At 40.5% G+C, this 12,802-nt stretch overlaps 1 protein-coding gene across 7 annotated transcripts in view; it reads left to right on the plus strand.

Annotated features, from left to right (window-relative positions):
- Positions 1-12,802, plus strand: part of NCBP1 (nuclear cap binding protein subunit 1) — a 50,233-nt gene that overhangs the window by 623 nt on the left and 36,808 nt on the right. For 3 of the 7 annotated variants that reach the window (XM_070250884.1, XM_070250885.1, XM_070250882.1), the window contains exon 2: positions 11,938-12,149. The exons of the other annotated variants lie outside the window; for them this stretch is intronic. The gene's annotated coding sequence lies outside the window, so the exon portion shown is untranslated. The remainder of the gene's footprint in view (positions 1-11,937; positions 12,150-12,802) is intronic. 7 annotated transcript variants of the gene reach the window in all.

The raw sequence follows: 12,802 nt of genomic DNA on the forward strand, positions 1-12,802 counted from the left end.
GGAGCCTTCGGACGCCGCCGAGGGAAGGAGGGTGGCACAGCGGCAGTGGCCCGGCGACCCACGGAAAGCCCCTGCTTCCCCCCGCCCCAGCTCCTTTAGTCGTCGGCCGAAAGGAGGCCTGGTGGCTCCCTGGTCTCTAAGGACTAGGATTTGGTCCAAGCAGGGAGGTACACCGGTGTCTGTGTGGCCGCCTCTTAGGGACAGCGACAGGGACCCACTAGTACCGGTGTCTCGTTTTGACCCTCAAACTGTCCGGAGGAGAGGAACAAAGCCGGGACTGAGAGATCTGACGAATCGTAATCTGCGCTCTGCTCCGGTGCCGGTCACCCGCTGACCTGCCTTCTTTCAAGCTGCAGGGAAAGAAAGCTCTTATCCACGCCCAAGAGATCACTAATAGACAGATGCATGTTGTTACGTTCGATTTTGAACTGGCCGTAAGCGTATTTCCCTCGTGTAAGAAAGAGTGCTGGAAAACTAACTGGAGAGCTCTTAGTTTACAATTCCTTTTTTTTTAATTAATTTTTTTGAGGAAGATTAGTCCTGAGCTAACATCTGCCGCCAATCCTCCTTTTTGCTGAGGAAGACTGACCCTGAGCTAACATCTATGCCCATCTTCCACTACTTTATATGTGGGACGCCTGCCACAGCATAGCTTGTCAAGCGGTGCCGTGTCCATACCTGGGATCCGAACCGACGAACCCCGAGCCGCCAAAGCGGATTGTGCAAACTTAACCGCTGCGCCAGGCCGACCCCCGAGAGCTCTTAGTTTAGATCAGGGGTTCCCATGTCCATTTGGAAGGTTGATCTCATGTCCCCATGGTGTTGCCGTCATAAAAACCAGGAATAATTTTGCTGGTTAAAAATAAAAAAGATACGTTACAAAAATAAGTCAAGAACACACATCCACAAGAAAAAGAAACTAGGAGTAATTGTGTATTAATATTTTAGTCTATTGTTCTTTGAAAAGAGTATAGTGTACTGGTTAAGAAGCCAGACTTTGGAATCAGAGGGTTTAAGTTCAAAGCAAGACCCTACCATTCACTTGGTTATCTTGCCCAGGTTATAGCATCTCTTCAATCCTTAGTGTGTAATGATGTTTATTGTATCATCTGTTCATGCTTAAGAGGTGATAAACATTAGCAGATGTCAACAATGTAAGAAAAAATATGGAACAAAAATTTTTAATTGAATTAATTTTCTCCACTAACCTTTTCCTCTCCTTGAATATTGGGGCAGTTGTGGGTAGAGGCAGAATCACATGTATTTCGTTTTAACAATGAAACATCACATTTCTGCTTGGGCATGGCTTGGTAGGATATTCTAGCCCAGCCTTCTCATCTGACACCTAGGGTTGTAGAGTTTTAGTGGACAGGCGTACCTTGGAGATATTGTGGGTTCAGTTCCAGACCACTGCAGTAAAGCAAGTCGCACGAACTTTTTTATTTCCAAGTGCATATAAAAAGTTATATTTACACTATACTGTAGTCCATTAAGTGTACAATAGCATTATATCTTTTTTAAAAAGTACATACCGTAATTAAAAAATGCTTTATTGCTAAAAAATGCTAACCATCATTTGAGCCTTCAACGGGTCATAATCTTTTTGCTGGTGGAGGGTGTTGCCTCAATGTTGGCGACTGCTGACTGATCAGGGTACTGGTTGGTGAAGGTTAGGGTGGCTGTGGCAGTTCCTTAAAATAGGACAACAATGAAGTTTGCCACATCGATTGACTCTTTCTTTCAAGAATGATTTCTCTGTAGGATATGATGCTGTTTGATAGCGTTTTACCTACAGAAGAACTTCTTTCAAAATTGGAGTCTTCTCAAACCTCACTTTAGCAATTAAGTTGATGTAATATTCTAAATCCTTTGTTGTCATTTCAACAGTTTTCACAGTGTCTTCTCCAGGAGTAGATTCCATCTCAAGAAACCGCTTTCTTTGCTCATCCATAAGAAGCAACTCTTCATCCATTCAAGTTTTATCATAATATTGCAGCAATTCAGTCACATCTTCAGGCTCCACTTCTAACTCTAATTCTGTTGCTCTTTGCATCACATCTGCAGTTACTTCCTCCACTGAAGTCTTGAACCCCTCAAAGTCATCCGTGAGAGTTGGGATCCTGTTAATGTTGCTATTTTGACGTCTTCCCATGAATCATGAATGTTCTTAATAGCATCTAGAATAATGAATCCTTTCCAGAGATTTCCAGTTTACTTTTCCCAGATCCATCTGAGGAATCACTATCTATGGCAGCTATAGCCTTACAAAATGTATTTTTTAAATAATAAGACTTGAAAGTTGAAATTACTCCTTGATCCATGGGCTACAGAATGGATGTTGTGTTAGCAGGCATGAAAACAACATTAATCTCATTGTACATCTCCCTCAGAGCTCTTGGGTGACCAGGTGCCATGTCATTGAGCACTAATATTTGGAATGGAATCTTTTTTTCTAAGTAGTCTGTCTCAGCAGTGGGCTTAAAATATTCAGTAAACCGTGTCGTAAACAGATGTGCTGTCATCTGGGCCTTGTTGTTCCATTTATAGAGCACAGGCAGAGTAGATTTAGCATCATTCTTCAGGGCCCTAGGGTCTTCACAATAGTAAATGAGCATTGGTTTCAACTTAAAAGTCACCAGCTGCATTAGCCCCTAACGAGAGAGTCAGCCTGTCCTTTGAAGCCAGGCATTGACTTCTCTCTAGGTATGAAAGTGCTAGATGGCATCTTCCACTATAAGGCTGTTTTGTCTGCGTTGAAAATCTGCTGTGTAGTGTAGCTGCCTTCATTAGTTATCTTCGCTGGGCCCTCTGGATAACTCACTGCAGCTTCTACATCAGCACGTGCTGCTTCGCCGGGCACTTTTGTATTTGGCAGACGGCGTCTTAAACCTTGTGAACCAACCTCTGCTGGCTTCACGCTTTCCTTCTGCAGCTTCCTCTCCGGTCTCAGCCTTCACAGAATTGAAGAGAGTTAGGGCCTTGCTCTGGATTAGGCTTTGGTTTAAGGGAATGTCGTGGCTGGTTTGATCTTCTGTCCACACCACTAAAACTTTATCCATATCAGCAATAAAGCTGTTTTGCCTTCTTATCATTCGTGTAGCACTTTTAATTTCCCTCAGGAACTTTTCCTTTCATTCACAACTTGGCTGGTGCCAAGGGGCCTAGCTTTCAACCTGTCTCAGCTTTCGACATGCCTGCCTCGCTAAACTTTAATCATTTCTAGCTTTTTTTTTTTTTAAGATTTTATTTTTTTCTTTTTCTCCCCAAAGCCCCCTGGTACATAGTTCTGTATTTTTAGCTGTGGGTCCTTCTAGTTGTGGCATGTGAGATGCCGCCTCAGCATGGCTTGATGAGCGGCACCATGTCCTCACCCAGGATTCGAACCAGCAAAACCATGGGCCGCTGAAGTGGAGCCTGAGAACTTAACCACTCGGCCACAGGGCTGGCCCCATTTCTAGCTTTTGATTTAAAGTGAGAGTTGGGGGGCCAGCCCTGTGGCTGAGTGGTTAGGTTCGCACACTCCGCTTCAGCAACCCAGGGTTTTGCCCATTCGGATCCTGGGTACAGACCTGGTGCCGCTCATCAAGCCATGCTGAGGCTGGCGTCCCACATAGCAGAACTAGAAGGACCTACAACTAGAATATACAGCTATGTATTGGGGGGCTTTGGGAAGAAAAAGAAGGGGAAAAAAAAAAAGATTGGCAATAGATGTTAGCTCAGGGCCAACCTTAAAAAAAAGAGAGAGTCATGCAACTCTTCCTTTCACTTGAACACTTAGAGGCCATTGTAGGGTTATTAATTGGCCTAATTTCAACATTGTTGTGTCTCAGAGAATAAGGAAGCCTGAGGAGAGGAAGAGAGATGGGAAATGGCCAGCCAGTGGAGCAGTCAGAACACACACAACATTTGTCAATTAAGTTCACCGTCTTATGTGGTCATGGTTCATGACGCCCCAAAACAATTACAAAGTAACATCAAAAGTCACTGATCACAGATCACCATAACATATAATAATAATGAAAATTTTGAAGTATTGCAAGAACTACCAAACTGTGACACACAGACATGAAGTGAGCAAATGCTGTTGGGAAAAGGCACTGATAGACCTGCTTGATTGCCACACACCTTCCATTCTGTAAAATTTTTAAAAAACGATATCTGGGAAGCACAATAAAGCGAAGCCCTATAAAGCGAAGCGTGTCTGTGATTGACATGGAGACACAGCTAGCAGTGCCCAGACACCAGGGAAAGTGAGTCTGGGGGCTGGGGGTCGGGAGAGTTCTCTTTACTACACAGGTGTTACCATGCTGCATGCTTTGGGTTTTTTTAACACAGGCAGCTTTTTGTATAATGTATGTACAGGGCACAGAAAACACAATTTTCATGTGCTTTGAATTTGATTAATCAAACACTCATGTGCTTGAAGTCATCACTTGGGGTTTAGAGAACTTGAGCTTTTAAAGTTCCTCCCATCTTCTTAGCTTTTCTCATGCTTTCGTTTCTCCACTCTTTCTTCTTCTACTCCCTTCTAGGGCATCTCTAAAGGGGGAAAAGTGTTTCCAGAGGACAACCTGAAGAATTAGATGTGAATATGGAGAAAAACTACTTTTGCTTTGGTTATTGAGATGCTGGCATAGCTTTCATGGGAGTTAGCTTCTTTTAATACTAGCTGGCAGCTAAGTCACTGTCCACTTGGGTCTTCCTGCAGGAACCTCAGAATAAATGAGACAAAAAGAAGTAAAATAAAGAGTCCATTAATCAAAGTTTACTATGGTGAATAATTTAGTAGTGGAAGTTTATAGTTCCTCTTGAATACTACACCAAATCTGGAACTTTTATAAATTGCTGTAATTGGTAATGATCAACTAGGGTTTAGCCTAAATAGTGATCTGAATCAAATATTTTTTAGATACTTTCCTTTTAGTTAAACGTCTACTAATTTTTTTAAATTTAGAAATATTAGAAGCTTAGGGGCCAGCCCCGTGGTATAGTGGTTAAGTCTCGTGCATTCCACTTCGGTGGCCTGGGTCCGCAAGTTTGGGTCCCGGGAGCGGACCTACTCCACTTGTCAAGCCTGGCTGTGGCAGAACCCACATACAAAATAGAGGAAGATTGGCGCAGATTTTAGCTCAGGGTGAATCTTTCTCAAGTCAAAAAAAAGGGAAGATTGGCAACAGATGTTAGCTCAGAGCAAATCTTCCTCACCAAAAAAAAATTTAGAAATATTAGAAGCTTAAATATTTTAAAAGCCTATTTTAAAATAGGCTGAATTATTGTAGTTGGAATTAAATAGATACATCTGAGCATCTCTGAATTATTGTCAGCTCTTATGAGTCAGTGACTGCCATGACTTTCCATATGCTTGACTAGATAAGCATCGTTTATACAACAAATATTTAACCGTGCCAGGCACTGTCCTGACTACTGACAGTACAGCAGTGGACAGTATAAAGATGGAACCTCCCTTTTACAGACAGAAAATCAAGTCAAATGTGATAATGGTATGAAGAAAAATAATACTAGGTAAAAGGTAGAGCCTGCTGTGGGGGAGGAGTTGCTGTTTATTGGTTGGTCAGGGAAGGCCTCACTGAGAATGGCATCTCATCAGAGGCCTGCAGGAGGTAAGGGAGCAAGCCAGATGGCTGTCTGGGGAAAGCAGTGGTCTAAGAGTGCAAAGGCCTGGAGGCTGGAGCATTCCTGTTGTGATCCTAGAACAGCAAGGGGCTAGTGTTGCTGGAGCCGAGTGAGATGGGGGAGAGTTGTGGGAGATCAGATCAGACAGGGAGCAGAGGATCGGCTTAGAGAGGGCCATTTTAAAATTGCATCTCTCTGTTGCCACTAGAGGATCCAGGATCCAGAGAGACAAGCTGGAGACTGTACCAGTGAAGTTCATCTGGAGGGCAATTTATAGCCGAGTGTAAGGATCCTGGGGCCCCGCCACATCTAACTCATTTCTTAGCCTCTCTTTAAAAGCGCCCCTGAAGCTTTTCAGTTATGGGATTTGCATACAATAGCTGTTCAATACATTGTTTTGTTCTTTAAGTATTTAGATTGTCTGTAATCTTAGCCAAAAACCCATATTAGCCCCTTTTAAGGGACTTAGAATTAGGTCCTTATCTTTTAGACTGTGCCTCGTTTTTTTACTTAACTGTAGGAAAAATGAATAGAAGTGAAGAAATTTGTTATTCTGAGAAAAAGTGTAGTTTGTTTCAGGAGGTGATAGTTATCTCTCCTTTAAATCTGCTGGATCCAGGTATTTACTTTTCCCTTTTTCCCGTTGGTTTTTGTTACTTTACTTTCTCTTTCACAGGGTTGGCTTTTGTTTTCCATTTTGTGGGTCGAAAGTTGCTTACAGTACATGTAATCTTAAATAAGGTTATAAGATGTAGTACAGTGCATCTATATAAAATTAGGATCACCCTACAGGGGAAATAATTTGGTGTATTGAGATCCTTTCAGATGGGTTTTAATAGAGACCTGCTTCTCTCTTCTGTACTAGCCAAGGGTGTCAGAATGAAGTGGCAATATGTAACTTAAATTTACACTGTAAAGCTTCTACATAGTTACATTTTAATATAAAATTTGTTCTTGCTTTGGGAGCTACCATAGATAAGTTTTCTGGAGGGTATGTGAAAACATTCAGCTAATTCCCAAAATTTTATTCTGTCAACGAAAATAATCCATATCCAATCTATAAATGAAAATTTGGGTGAGTTTATTCTGAGCTTAAATCTGAGGATTATAACCCGGGAGAGTCTTTCCACAAAGGAACAGAGCACTCCAAAGAAGTGGGGGTATAAGGGTGGTTATATACCCTCAAAGAGGATGTTTCACATAGGATTGAAATGTCCCTTTTACAATAGTCGCGAGACTGCTCTGTCGGCACAGCGATTCATGGAAATAGCAGGTAGGTCTTCTGTCTCAGTGAATACAGCAGGGTGGCAGTCTGTTGTCTCCAGCTGGGTGGTCACAGGTGAGCTGGGAGGTGAGTGCAGCAATCAGTTCCTAGCCTAAGGAAAAATGCTTATCTCTAAGGAAATGCTAATGTTGGGGGAAGTTGCACCTTTATCTCAAGGGCCTTTGTTCTGGCCATAGGAAATGTCTAAGCAGATATGCAATGCGTGCTCAATAGCCACAGTCAGGCCCTTTTGAAAAAAAAAGTCAGGCCGAATTAGGTTTATACCAAATGGCTTCCTCATATACTCCAATATATCCTATTGCTTGCCATTTTTATTTGTCATTTCCCCCTTTTGATCTCTAATCTTTCGATAGAAAGCATTGATGATCAAAATATTGTCCCTCGGCGCCAGGGTGGTTGCTGCCTGCCCTGGGTCCATCATGTCCCTCGGTGCTAGGCTTTTATTTCATTTATTTGCCTAGTCGTCCACGTTGGGGGGAAATAGTGGACAAGCATGGAAGTATATTTATTCACAGAGGAAGCATTTCATATGTTATGTAATTAATTTAGATTGTTGCACAAACATTGCATATGCGCTTTTCTATGACACCTTGTATTTACATTGTATATGATTATAGAACAAGTACAGTAACGATAATAACAGCATTTTTGAAAGGATTAGTCTGAAATGCATTCTTAGTCATAGTCTCTAGCAGAAAAGGAAATTTGTCTAGGGTTATAAGACAGATCAACCATCTCAAGCCGTCGAGCAATCATTACTCTAGTTTGTATGCTACTCTTACAACACTGAGTAAAGAAAACAACAATTAGTTTGAATATTATGACTAGTACAAGAATTCCAAGAAGTAGTAAAAATAGGAATTCCAATCTGGATTGGAAAAGGGAACTGATACCGGAAGGGAGCTAACCAAACAACTCAAGACTGGGTGTCGGATCGCATAAGGCATCCACTTGCTTCTTCATATGTTTTAGCAGAGATGACACATTGGAAGATTCATGACGTGTAAAAGCACAGCATTCAGTCTGAATGATTGTCTATGTACCACCTTGGGATGCAGTAAGAATATCTAAAGCCATTCTGTTTTGAAGGACAGCCCCTCTCATTAAAGGCATTTCAGTATTTAATGAGACTATTCCTGCTTGACTATCGTTAAGGGCTTCTTGAGAAAATTTAGTCAGATCTTCCATGTGCAGTAATGACATATTTTAGCTCCAAAGAAGGAGCAAATATGGCTGCAAATATAGCCATACCAGTGGAGCACTGAACAAGTCCATCCGGTCTTAAAGAGAAGGAGATTGGCAACAGGTTTTAACTCAGCCTGACTCCTTCCCTGCTTTTAAAGGAAACTCCGGGTGCAATGTTTTAGCCATCCAGGCAGTAGCCAAGGCCAAAGATTTGTTCCACATAACCATTGAGTTCCATTAGGAGTCACTCGATAAATTCCTGGCCTTCAAGACCAGTCTGTTCCAAATTAATCACTTTAAGTATGATAGCATTCCAAACAATTATAAAATAGGTATACAGTTTAAGCATAACAAAGGTTTAAATGAGGAGATATAAGGTTGGGAATACAGGCGTGGTCCGGAGTCTTGGGACAGCTGTCTACAACAGATGTCGTCGTCTTCTCCTCCCGGTATTGTCCTTTCCAACAGGGCTGCGAAGAGTCTTATTTGATGTCTCTCTCAATAAATAAATTCTTCAGGTTACAGTCCATGATCCTTAAGTTCTGGGACTTCTCTGTAAGAATCTGCTACAGATCTCTGAAAGAATCAGCTACAGATCTTTCATTTCTTTTAAGCACCACAATAAGACCATGAAAACATGTAATACATCCCTTAAGCAAACCTGGTTTATATATTTCTTCATTTAATTGCATAGGCTGTTGTATTATTTAAAAAGGAGACAGCCGATGTTTACAAAAAGTACAGATCTAAGATTAAGGAGCACTAGCAGAAGAGCTTTTGGCCGTGAGAGAGTAAATGCTTCTGAAAGCTTGCCAATTAAGTTCTAGTTGTGCCATTCGTTTTACCAGTCCTGAGGATCGAGGATGGTAAGCACAGTGGAAATGCTGCAATATTGGCCAAACATTACAAACAGATTTGAGTTTCCCAGTCACTGCGTAACTCGTGAGGAATTCCTCAAACAGGAATTATTCTAATAGTAATTACCTACTGTTAAAGCCGTTGCTCTTCTGCAAGGAAAGGCCTCAAAACAATGTGAGAACATACAGATCATTACAAGATATGTTTATCCTTGAGATGGTGGCATTTGGACAAAGTCCAATTGTCAGACCTCAAAGGGTCCTTTAGGAAGGAAAAGTGCCCTTGTGACCCATGGAGTGGGTTTCTTATTGGGCCCGAACCACATCTGCGAAGGGGTGTCAAAAATTCCCCCTTTTGACTGCCACATCTGTTTCTCTTGTTCTGTGTCAATTTCTTGAGCCTGTAGAAGGAAATCTTTTACTGGGTTAGCAGAGTTAACAGAAAGTGGCAGGCATTCTTGAGGCCAGACAGTGTAACATCCTCACCTACACTTAAGTAAGACTCATTTGTAAACCAAATTAAACAATAGAATGTAGTCGTGGTCTTCTCTCCCTTGTGATGTTGGAAGCAAGGTAACAAGGTTAATGGTTGGAGCAAATTATAAATTAGTTCCTGCATCCAGGGGGCAGGCAGTCAAGAAGACTTCTAGATGTCAGAGTCAAAGCATCTTTTTGCAGCTTGAAATGTCTGATAATGTCATCGGGCATTCAGGTATCTTTTTGAGTGGCTTACAGCTTACACAGCAACAGATAGGAATCTCTCTTAAGTTTCTATCAAGTTGTTCAGCTTCAGTTTGCAAGGTTTCAGGAAAAAGAGCATGATCAATTCTCAATGATTCCAAATAAAAATGAGGGAAAAATTGAAAACATTAGTTTGGAGATTTGTAACCAGATATTTCAGTAGAAGAATTCAGGATCCAGTTCAGTTCACAGGTAGAAAAAAAAAAAACCTGAAAGACAATTAACAGAACTAGGTTCCAACATCCACAAATGTGCATTATAGTTTTTTTTTTTTACTGAAACATAATTCTTCTCTGCAAAATCACCCTCATTTTTACCAAAGATAGTCAAATTAAGACTAATTGGTTTGCAAAATAAGTTTAGTTTCAAGAAACTTGGCCCAATTATTTACGTAAGTGCAGCAAGAATAGCAATTGATCATATAGGCTCTTAAATCTGCTTTTGCTGGAATTTTTTTATGAGGAATCTCAGATTGAACTTTAAAGACTTCTCGAGGCCAGAAAAGCCAAGCCAAGGATTTGTGCCATCAGGCCTTGCCTGCACTACCTTAGATTTGGGTGAATTTCTCTCCTTTCTTGAGATTCTCCAAAATATTTCGAGGTTCATCGCACCTGCCAGATAAGCAAGCTTCCTTACTTACCAGGTAAGATTGCTGGAATCTCTCTCTGTAAAGCAAGGTACCAGGCCCATATTTCCAAGTGGCTTTATTTCCAGAAAGTCAACCTTATTCCTCAAAGGCAGTATTGTCATATCTGAGTCTGTATCTTTCTCTCAAACGTGATATTTCAGTCAAAGTTTTGGTAAGATAACAAATGTGTCCTGTTACAAGGAGAACAGATTCTTATTGAGCTTATGCAAATAACTATATTGCCATGAAATAACCATACTCACTCACAAAGGGTTTCCAAATTCTGGAGGGATCAGGTCGGGAGAAAAAGATAAATGTTTCAGTTTTGCTCACAAAGGTATAATTTCACTGATTGCTATAAGACATGGTTAGCATAAGAAAAAAGATTTCCTTAAATCTGAGAAAACAAAACAACACATCAAAAACAATATTTCAAACAAAAGTCGTAAAAATTATAATAATCCTCAGTTCATTCAGTCCTGTATAACCGGCTCTTGATCTTAATCTCTGTTAGCAGTTTTGTTTTTTAACATTAAAACTCATTTGCTTAATTGGATTTACTTTAATCTTAGTCTACTTCACCAGGCATAAAACTCCTTTCAGAATTTCTCCTTCACATACCTTCTACAACTTTCTTTTTGCCTTCAGAATTTGTCCCATGCTTTCTTTCTTCCCTTCTAGTATATTAGGACAAATTTATCTTTCTTAACCAACCAAACAAAATATTTCCATTGTTTATACCCTTTTTACTGAAAACATACATTTTAACTTTCCTTGAATACAGAGCTGTTTTCCTTAATTTCCAATAACTTTAATTACATATGTTCATTAGAACTTTTAACCGTTAACAGACCCTAGTAAACACTAAAAGGTAAGCAATTACAAATTGTCTTTTATATCAGCATTCTAAACACTTCATAATTTCTAGGAACACATCACTTTACAGTAAAAGACCCATAGACTTTAGCATCTCTGCAATAAAAACCAAAAGCAGATAAACTTAGATGTTTAGCAACATTTGTTCTATCCAATCCAAAAATTACCCAGATACTCAGATTTTTATCATTTAACTTAACTTGGCAAAACTCAAGATTGTTACCAAAAGAATTTCGGAGGTGTTTTTTCCAAGTATACAGACCATAAAACAGTGATTGTACCCACTTTCATGTATTTAAACCGTTTGTTTCCAACACTTATGTTCAGATTACCTATGAAAACCTCATGAGACATTAGACAAAACTGGTCCTCATTTAAAGCTATTATTTTGCTGACGAATTTCTAACAGACAGCATGAACTTATTTGACTAGTAAACCCAGGCTGCATGCCTGCATCGTATGCAAATACCAACTCTGACAACAAGACTATTTTCAATCAAACCAACAAACTTAAACAAGCTTTCATTTACCAAAGGTTAATTCACATCACGTTAACTTTGAAAGACACTGGGTTAATTTCTACTACATTTAGAATTTATGTAAGCACTTACTTTAAGCCAAAACTTTTGATTTCTCAGAAACTGGGTTTTAACTCAAATTACATTCCAGGTTGATCTACCTGTCCAACTGCATCACAAAGGCACAGACAAACCCAAGTTTTCGATTTACAGGAGGTCCAGGTTCCGGTCAGGTCCAGCCTGAACTTAAACTCGACTTGGTGACAACAGAAGAGATGATGAGCAAAACAGACAAAGAAAAGAAGAGAAGAGATCAGACCTCGCGCTCATGGCCTCTTCCAGAGGGTTATCAAGATAAGAGTCACACAACAGTTCCCATGCTGGGCACACAACCCCAGCAGGACAGTTCACAGAATAAATCACAGGTCTCCTAGCCTTATAACTGACTCAGTAGGTGACTAAAATACTCAATGAGTCAACTGTCAAGAGAGGGCACCCCACTTAGGGTTGCTGGGGTGATCAGGCCCAGAAACCCAAAGTTGGGGTTCCCAGGGGTGGAGCCTTTTACTCCTTAAAGATTTCTTTGTTTCCCGGTTGCAAAGCTCAAAAGGAGGCGAAAATGGCCATTGTAACTCTAAGAGAGATGAAGACATTTGGGTTAGTTCTATTCAGAAAAACCTTTTGTAAGCGCTTACTTTAAGTCAATGGAATAGAGCTCTTTAGAAAAGAAGAAGGAGATGAGCTCTGAGATTCCAAAGGCAACTACAGAGGAGATGGAAGGGATAAGCGGGTTGGGACCGTTTCTGACTTCTTATCCTTTTTTTAAATTCAGATACAGTCTCTGCCAATTTACGGTTAGTCTCCTGTAAACAATTCACTTTATCATTATTATGTTTTGAAGCCTCTAAATGCCAGTCATAATAAGCTTCCCATTCTTTTGCTTTAGTTTTAGAGCCGGCTCTTTCTACTTGTGCGCGCAAATACAGTAGCTTTGAGATATCGAACGTTCCCCACTTTGGCCACTTAAGTCATTCTTAGTTAATCCTTCCCATTTTGTTAGATACTTGCAAGCATTGCT

Source organism: Equus caballus, chromosome 25 (genome assembly GCF_041296265.1).
Source record: "Equus caballus isolate H_3958 breed thoroughbred chromosome 25, TB-T2T, whole genome shotgun sequence".
Taxonomy (NCBI): Eukaryota; Metazoa; Chordata; class Mammalia; order Perissodactyla; family Equidae; genus Equus; species Equus caballus.